Here is a 10,000-nt window from a genome sequence, read left to right as displayed (position 1 = left end):
CAAAGTGGTCAGTTTACTTTCTTTTTTTTTACAAATGACGCATTCACTGTCGGTGCCAGGGTTGACATTGAGCTACTACTGCGGAAATGTCAAATTTCCCGATCACAAAACTGTAAACAAACAGACGACAGAATGACTAGTAACGCCATCTCTACGTAGAGCGGATTTGCGTGTGTTCGTTTGTGCATTACTGTAAGCGAGTTGCCAACTACTACTGTAACAGCCATAATAAAAGTCTTTTTATCTTTACTTCATAGTCTTTGGCCCACCCCATGTCACGGAGTTTCCACGATTGTTCCAATACTTTCCACGACTTTGCCATGCTTTTGACACGAACACGCGCTTCTAGAATACCAATCGCGGCAGGTTCATGTCATGTACTTGGGACTGTTTGTGGTAAGATTTCGGCTGTCTAGAGTCTGCCATGACGGTGCTGGAGAAAATCAAGCCTCGAATGGGGAGAATCAGAAACCGAAGTGGTAAGTACTGCAGAGTAATGATCACAAATTTACTGGTTGATATATATGGTGTTAACTTGATCAGGTTGTCAGTAATATTGGAATAGTAATTTGGAGGTATATAATTTTATTTATTTAGATTTTCTCTCTTTACATAATGATCCCTATCTTTTTTAAGTTCATCAATCCCACACCACCTCCAGTTCCTGATGGCCTTACGCTACTTGGCCACAGGTAATTTTCAGCTGAGTATGGGGGACTGCCATGAAATGTCCCAGCCAACTGTCAGCAGATGCGTCCGCAGTGTGTCTATGAAGATTGCTGACTTGGCTGTGGAAAATATAACTTTTCCTCAGCCAGCAGAAGAGGTTTCTATACAACAGTTTTCCCAAAATGCTGGAATGCCTGCAGTCATCGGGTGTGTTGATAGCACCCACATCCCAATTAAAAGTCCAGAAGCTGATGTTGCATTTTATAGATATCACAAAGGTTTTTTTTTCGTTAAATGTGCAAGGCGTGTGCAGGGCGTGTTGCTAGTTGCCCTGGCAATGCACACGATGCCAGGATTTGTAATGATTCACTGTTATGCTAGAGGCTTCAGGGAGGGCATTATAGAGGGATCCTATTGGGAGACAATGGATATCCTTGTAGGTCATATCTGCTGACGCTTTTTTGTCTCCTCGTCCTGGTAAAGAGGAATTATATTTTCTATCATATCAGAACAAAGAACAAGATAGAAAGGGCTTTTGGTGTACTTAAAAGGTTTGCTGTTCTGTCAATACCAATAAGGATTGCTTTGAAAAATAGCAAGAAAACCATCATGGCTTGTGCAGTACCACACAACATTGCAGTTCTGTATAGAGTTCCATTTGATGACTTTGTTGCTATGGTCCCAGATGACCCTCCCCCCCCACCCCCCCAAATCCAGTTCAGGATCCACTCATGCTCGTCGTGGGCAAATTGCGCATTTTTTTTTTTTTTTTTTTTTTTTGAACGTTTTATATTGACAGTTCAATATTTCCATTCTCATATAGGAATTTTATAATGTTTCTCATTCCATTTGTGTTAATTACATCTATTGTATAATTGAACATTTGCAAATGTTTGTAATAAGATAATATAATATTTCCTATTATTGCTACCATTTCTCCGGAATATCTTTCATATTATGATTGCCATATATTCAGAATTTCTTTCGTATCATGTATGTACACTTTCAATATGTAAAGGATGCTAAATTTCATAACAGCAATAAAACTGTACCAAAGCAGACATTTTGTTTACCACAATTGCATTTCTCATTCTCATACAGTATACCATATAAATGTAAATATGTGTATGTTTATATTTGTGTATGTACATGTATATATATAAGTATATATATGTAAATGTTTGTATATAAGTATATATATGTAGATGTATATATATATATATATATATATATATATATATATATATATATATATATATAATTTTATGCACATTGTTTTCCATTGAGTTTATATTTTTCTCCATTCCCATTTATTAAAAGAAATATGATTGGGCCAATTTATACATTGTGAGTAAATAACTAATTTCCGAATCACTTATTATTCAGTAAACATTAATACATGGCACCCTTTCATTGTTGGAATTAAGATAAACTCTCATGCATCCTAAATTACTTTTAACGAAAACGATAGATTCCATCAATATCTTTCAGCGTTGGTGATGATTTTCATATACATTGGTGTACAATAATGAAAAAAAAGTTACATTCATGGATATAACAACAGTTTCTCAAAAGTTACTATATTCTGTAAAGAAAATTGCAATGATAACATATCAAATTTAAAAACACTACTTTGTCAGAGAAAAAAGAAATCAAAAGGGATACTGATCTTGGCCTTTAACAAAAATGGTTTTATTCCGGAAGTGAAAAACAATAAAAGTTGAATGATGCTGATACATGCAAATATGTAAGACATTCCTTGTCAAAAATAGAAAAAAATAACAAGAATCAATGGTATATTAATATTTCCCTTTAACAAAAATATGTTTCCTTGAAAAAAATAAATAAGTGAATAAAAAAATAAAATAAAACATGTAATGACTGCATCACAAAAATTAAATCTGAAAATGGGACACTTACATTCCACTTAACTAAGGGTAAAATCATTCTTTATAAATAAATATATAAATAAACAATAAAGTTCATCCGGATGTGTACAACTGCATTATAAATATATATATATATATATATATATATATATATATATATATATATATATATATTGAATAAAAAATGGTTACTTTTTCAAAGGCTGCCTTTTAAAAAGTCAAGTATTTCGGAAATCACCTCATGCAGCTTTTCCCGACTTTCACGCAGGAGCTTCATCTCCTCATCATGCTTTTCAGTAATGCATTTCAGCTATAGCTGGTGAAGCTCCTTCTGTCGTTCTCTGGCACGTTGAATGGCATGTTGATATACCTCATTTTTAGCTCGTTTTGAGGTCCTTCTTGTTGATGGACCAGGAATAGGAAAGGGTGCAGGCATAGCGGTAACGAGAGGTAGATCAGGAATAGAAACATCAGAAGCAGGAGGAGTAGGAGGAGAAGCATGAGTAGCATCATCAGGAAAGAGTCCATGAACAGAAGAAGCAGGAGAGGAATTTACAAAAGAAGGTGAAGGTCCACAGACAGGCACAGAAAAGGGGGAGACACGAGAGGGAGGAACAAGACTGGATTGAGAAGACTGAGGACCAGGAGAGTGGGACATGAGTGAAGAGGGCGAGGGAGTGGATGATAAGTGTTTACCTGTGAATGTGGTGGGTGGTTTGTAAGAAATGACTGATAATGCTGAGGAAGTTATGGGCGTTGAATGATGTTTTAATTTCATTCCAGGCCTTTTTCTTTTTATCAGCTTTTCCGATAGTGTGGTCTTGGTCTTGAATTATGCTCTCCCTGGCCACTGTTAGATCGACCAAGGCCAATCTTTGTTCTTCGGAGAGAGGGATGGTCCTCTTGGCTTGTTCCATGCTGTTTGTGTTGCTGGAGCAGGTAGCTTCATTGCCAACCCGCATTCGTGAAACAGTTATCAACTTTTTAACAAATATCGAGAACAGAAGCTAATTGGTAAATGCAGTATATCTATAATTCCATATTATTCCCGAAACATTTTTTTCCGTTATTAGTTCGTTTGGACATGAATTTTCGCCAAAATTATCATAATTTTGGAACGGTTGGCAATCCTGAATCAACTGCCACGGACGTATCACGCTTTCTCATTTTAGAATACCGCCTTCGTGACATGAACACGACATTGACACAATATGAACATGTCATGTCCACAACACGCAGAAAACGTCCTAGATTACGGCTGCATATAACTAATCATAAACAAACACTTTTTTATCGATTCTTTTTTTTCAACATAATCGTACAAAATTTGGTTCAGATAAGTATGGAGGTCATTATACCTACAGAAGTAGCTTCACACCTGCGATACAAGTGTAAAGATCTCCCTTCCAGTTGGATATACTCCCCAGTGGGGAAAAAAAAAATCTAGGCGCTAACGGAAGCACCAGTGATTAACTCTCCTGTACCTGTCAAACAACTCGCACTGTTTAGACAGTTGGCGCCACGCTGTCTGGTAAGGTAGGTACGTAATTCCTCATTTCCTTTTCTTGGCTTCAGAATGCTTAAAAAAGCCAAATTTACAGTAATAAACGTCATGAACGTTATAAAAGGTACTTCCACAAACTTGAAGCTTTTTAGATTTTCATTCGAGAAAGAACTATCAATTATTTGTTGACATCAGGCTAGCTGGTATCAAATGCTATAATCTAAAAAAGACAAAAATAATGATAATTAACGTACCACGTAAGTGATCAATCCACGGTATGTCTTATGTAAAGGTTATAATACGCGGAAACAGACGCCAACGTCAGACTGTCACATTGTGTGAAATTAATCCACGTGTGGCAAATAAGATTCATGTATATCCATGGAAATCGAAGAAAAACAACCTGTTTGCCGCAGAAGACGATTGTCAGCTTAGCCATGTAGTCTACAAATGGACGTTTATTATTTATGTATATTTATATGGAATATTATATAGCAAATGATGGAGAATCTACTCATATCACCTGGGATTCTAGGTATTTCACAATACAGTAATAATACATTGCAAGCCCCTCAAAGCTGAATGACATTACTATTGTTACCTTAACATCCTGCTCATCTACTGTGCTTGTCAATAGAAACCTGCAGCCTTCCCGGTATCGTCCAGTAAGGTTAGGATTCCTCATAATCCCTTCCGCACCAAACGGACATGACTAATTAGTAACTGAGGTGTGCGCCCCCCCCCCCCCCCCGCGCCTTACTGTGCGAGGGCAGAAGCACAAACTCAATGTGGCTTTGGAAAGACTTCAGCAAGACACGAGCCTGGTGAACAGATCGCGAGGGAAAGGATTGTTCTTGTTCTCTTGGTGTTATAGGAGGGTAAAACAAAGATTGTTCATTATTTCTTAATGCTATTGGGCATTAAAATGACTGTGTAATTGGCGCATGTCATCCTTGCTGTGGATGCTCACCCATCCCCACACGATCACCGACTCGTGTAAAAAGTGTGAACTATTCTGTTGATCTGATGTATATAATTTATTGTGCCAGATTTAGGTAGCATGTTTTTAGTAAGCTGCATGTAATTTTAGATTAATAATTATATGGCAATAGTGATGAAAACTTTCAAGTAACATGAAGATAACTGGACACATATAAATAGTTAATAAAAAAAAAATCGGGAAGATGGTTCTTTTATTGAAGTCAGAGGGAGGAATGTAATGGCGCTCTGACTGTTATCAAAGTGCAAGTTACTAGCTGTCATCTCGTCTTCCTGTAAACTTCCTTTGAGTATAGAGTGGTAGTCGCTCCATCTAATTTCTCTATGCCATTGAAATTATCCCGATGAAACACTCCACAATCAATAATTTCGTCCCTATTCGTCAGCGCATGTACATGACAGGTAGGGATAGCCGACTACACAAATGTAAAATACTACCGTGATTGAACAAGTAATAAAATAACATTAATAAATCACCAGACGCTACCCGGCATGAAAAGATATCTATCAATTTCTTTCATCCATGAGCTTCAAATATACGAGTTTAGTGTGATAGCAAGATCAGCATGGTGATTCATTATGGTTTTGATTATTTTGTTCTTCTTATTATCTCTAATAATAATCATTGCAGATTGTACCAATGGCATATTAAAGGCCACCAACCCACACTACGCGAAAGCAGAAACCTCATTCCTTATGCAACATGAGACGGAAGTCCTTTCGCGAAGGTTGATTCCATTAAGGACTCAATTTTCAAGGGAATTATTACATTAGCCGACCTCACTGACTTACTTTTCTTTCCTTTTGCGCATTGTGCAATGTCTAATTTCCATGGCAGCAAATCGAGATATGATACGAGACCGCTGTTTAGGGGAATGGATTAGACTGGAGAGTGGATTGCAATGGCCTATTCACAAGTAAGATGAAAGGGGCTTATGTATGTTGCACAATATCTATCAAAGAATAAAGTGAGCTTCATGTAGTATGATGTTCTCTTAATACTGAAGCCATTTCACAGCGTTTCCGAAACAAGATATAATCACAATGTGCGGGAATTAGCTCATAAAGACGACAATAAATAATTACTTAAAATAGTTACTTAAAAACACTTCAAGCGTACAGCAAAGTTACATATGTCATTTCTCTGTATCATATACATGACTTTATCAGTTCATATACTCTTCTACCTCCAATTTAATATTTCGTGTAAGATTTGTCCTAACTACCAAATAAACACAATGCTGAGAATGATTTTCCCTTAAACATAAGGACAATGAAAAAGAAAAGGTGCACACGAGAAGGGCGTAAGGTATTGAGCCAATACAAGAAGAATGAAAGAAAGCAGACTTGAGATCAAGAGCACAGTCATTGGCACGACAACGTAACGCTTCAAAAAGGAAGTGAAGAAAAAATCATCAAAGGGAGCAATCGAGCGGAAACAGAGCGACAATAGACGGGTTGGGAGAGAAGATGTCAAATACTGACTTCCTCAAAACAGATATATCCTGTTGCTCAAATACACAGCTCTACGAAGCATTTATTTTGTTAATGCTCTTTGGCCTTTTGTATAAGGTTGCTTTTAAATCCAAGGCTTCGTAATATGATTGTGTGTGTGTGTCACTCTCTCTCTCTCTCTCTCTCTCTCTCTCTCTCTCTCTCTCTCTCTCTATATATATATATATATATATATATATATATATATATATATATATATATATATATATATATATATATATATATATATATATATATATATATATATATATATATATGTACACACACATACGCACACACACATACAGATTAATAAACATTCAAGCAAAAAATTCAAGGGTTCAATCGAGGACCTCCTGCTTGAAAATCAGTCTTAAGTTTTTGAATATCTTACTTGACATGATGATGGCTGCATCATTACCCTCAGTCATGTTAACAGTATTAGTGTTGCTGTTGTTACTTTCATCGTTATTATTCCAATGTTTCTATTCACACTAAATAAATTTATTTGCTTTTAACACAATCAACAGTTTTATATTGCTGAAAAGGCTGTTGACGCATCAGACCCTTTAATCTATAATCTTATAACTTTTATTTAGATTGCTTGTATTCTAAGTAAGTCTCTTTATCATTAACAGTTAATCAGTAAATGAAATTAATATTAATGGATGACGTATTTACAGGAATTGTTATTACACGTCGGAAAATGAGAGTCCTATATTTGATAGCATGGCGGGGCTTTATTTATCACCTTTTAAAATGGAACAAAGGAACAAATTAAATGGCTTTCTTGGAAATCCATGTGCGTTACGTGATTCGTTTTATCTTCGCATTTTTAACGTAATTGACAACGTGGTTAGAATATTTTATTTGATTCCATTTTCTTTTGTTTTTCCGTGCGCCGGGAAAAGCCCGTTTTAGAATTTTTGTTTTATCTTAAAGTCTTTCACTATTTCTGATTACTTATTCCCCATGTAAAATTTCGGAGAGGGAAATGTCTGCCTTGTAAAAAAGAGAAGGAATATCTCGTTTATGTGAATTCATAATTTCTATGTGCTTCTGTCGGAGCCTGAGTTGTTCGGCCAAGGCTGAAATAATGGTAGGTAGTGAGCTTAAGGTGTGCAGTATATAGCAGATTTTATTTTTTTTTATTATTTTTTTTTATTATTAATGAATGTACTTGACTTACATATAACACATTATATATACCTTTAGTCAATGAGGTAAAATTCTTTGCCCAAGGAAACAACTCACCAGCCGGGATCCGAACGCTTGAACTCAGATCTTCGTCAATTCCGATGCTCTAACCTCTCGGATATATATATATATATATATATATATATATATATATATATATATATATATATATATATATATATACATATATATGTATATAAATATATATATATACATATATATATATATATATATATATATATATATATATATATATATAGCTTAAACAAATATATCCATATAATATGCAAATCATATTCTGGAAATAAGTGCAGAAAACAAAAAATGAAAATGCAAATGGATATGACATGGTTACAAATTTATTTCTTTGTATGATTTATGTTTTACTGATACAGAAATATTCCACATCAAAATATCAAATGTATCTTTCTATAAAAAGAGAGAGAGAGAGAGAAAAAAAGAAAAAAAAAACTGAGGATGAATGCACAATATAAAGGGCGAACTTCTGTCATCGCACCACGAATCCCGCGCTACAAGTCAACAAGCCAAAGAACTTGCCTTGTTCCATATCAACACCGAAATGCCTCTGTCAACTCATTCGGTTGTACATATTTTATATTTCCATGAATGTCCTATAACAAAATGTTTCGGGTGGTGGTCTAAATATATCTCTTATATTTAATGTTCACTTGTCTTTTGACATAAAATTACTTTAAGAACAAAACGCTCATCTATCTGAAAACCCATTAATAGTTAATGTATTTACTTTTCCAAAATGCTTGAGATTTATGTAACTTAGATGAGGCTGCATACATATTGTAAATCGTCGGATCTTCAGACAGCTCACCATGAATCCCATAGAGCTTTTTAACAGCCAAATGACCCGGCTACGGCCATACAAAGGAAATTTTATGGGCGTGACAGCGATCCCCTCATCTTGCGTGGAATCAAAACATTTCTAACATGGATGAAACAGAAAATGTCAAGCAGTCACATGAAGAGAGAATCAAGGGTAAGAGTGAGAGGATTCCTTTCCATTGCCAATCTTTCATACAAAGAAGTAAGCGTGGATCAAAATAGAAAATGCAAGTAAGCTTGTCTAACATGGTAATGGATTGCTCTTAGATGCACAATGCCTTATTACTCTATAATTGTATAACAGATGGATGTTGGCAACGAGTCTCTTCTTCTTCTTCTTCTCCTTCTTCTTTATTTCTTCTTCTCCTTCTTTCTTTCGTCTTCTTCTTCTTCTTCTTTTTCTTTCTTTCTCCTTCTTCTTCTTCTCCTTCTCCTCATTCTCTTTATCTTTCTCCTTCTCCTCTTTCTTCTTCTTCTCCTTCTCCCTCTCCTCCTCCTCCTCCTTCTCCTTCTTCTTCTTCTTCTTCTCCTTCTCCTTCTTTTTCTCCTTCTTCTCCTTCTCCTTCTTCTTCTTCCCTCTCCTCCTCTCTCGGGAACGTAGATATTCGCAGTGAGTCACGATTGTTACGCTAATCTTACCTGTAAATGTCAAATGATGCCACATTTACGGTAGTCACTGAAAGAGATGTATAGCGTGTAAGGTGTTTATTCATGCATTGACACTAAAATTTAAAAAAATAATAAAAAATAAATAAATAAAAATACGCACCACCAGTACGGGTGGAAGAGACAATAAAACAAAATTGGTTTATCCGTACGGCAAAAAACTGCAAGCCAAAATAGTCAAGTCGTGGCGTAAGTATTTTCTGCTCAATATATCACCGCTAATATCACTTTAGCAATAATGTCGCATTCTAATTTTAGAAAGGGTAACATCGTATAATATCTTGCACAATGGAAAAGGAGAAAACCGCCTCTTGAAACAGACGCTAAAATTGAGATATAAAGAAAGCGACTTATTTATTTATTTTTTTCGTTCTAAGATTAAATCTTTTAAATACAGACACAAACATATATATATATATATATATATATATATATATATATATTTCTTTCTTTCTTTTTTCTTTTCTTTTCTTGCTTTATTTCTTTTCTTTCTTTTTTCTTTTCTTTTCTTTTCTTTTTTCTTTTTTCAGTTTTTTTTCTCTATTCTTTTTTCTTTCTTTTTTTTCTTTTCCTTTTTTCTTTTTTTCTTTTTTTTTCTCTTTCTTTCTTTTTTCATTTCTTTTCTATTCTTTTCTTTTATTTTTTTATTTTTTCATTTTTTTCTTTCTTTTTTCTCTATTAGTTTTTCATTCTTTTTGCTTTTTTCTTTTCTTTTCTTGTTTTT

This window comes from Penaeus japonicus, unplaced genomic scaffold (assembly GCF_977035675.1).
Source record: "Penaeus japonicus unplaced genomic scaffold, GWHDUDI00000001_assembly GWHDUDI00000028, whole genome shotgun sequence".
In the NCBI taxonomy this organism is placed as follows: Eukaryota; Metazoa; Arthropoda; class Malacostraca; order Decapoda; family Penaeidae; genus Penaeus; species Penaeus japonicus.
Note: the sequence above shows the minus strand (reverse complement) of the source record.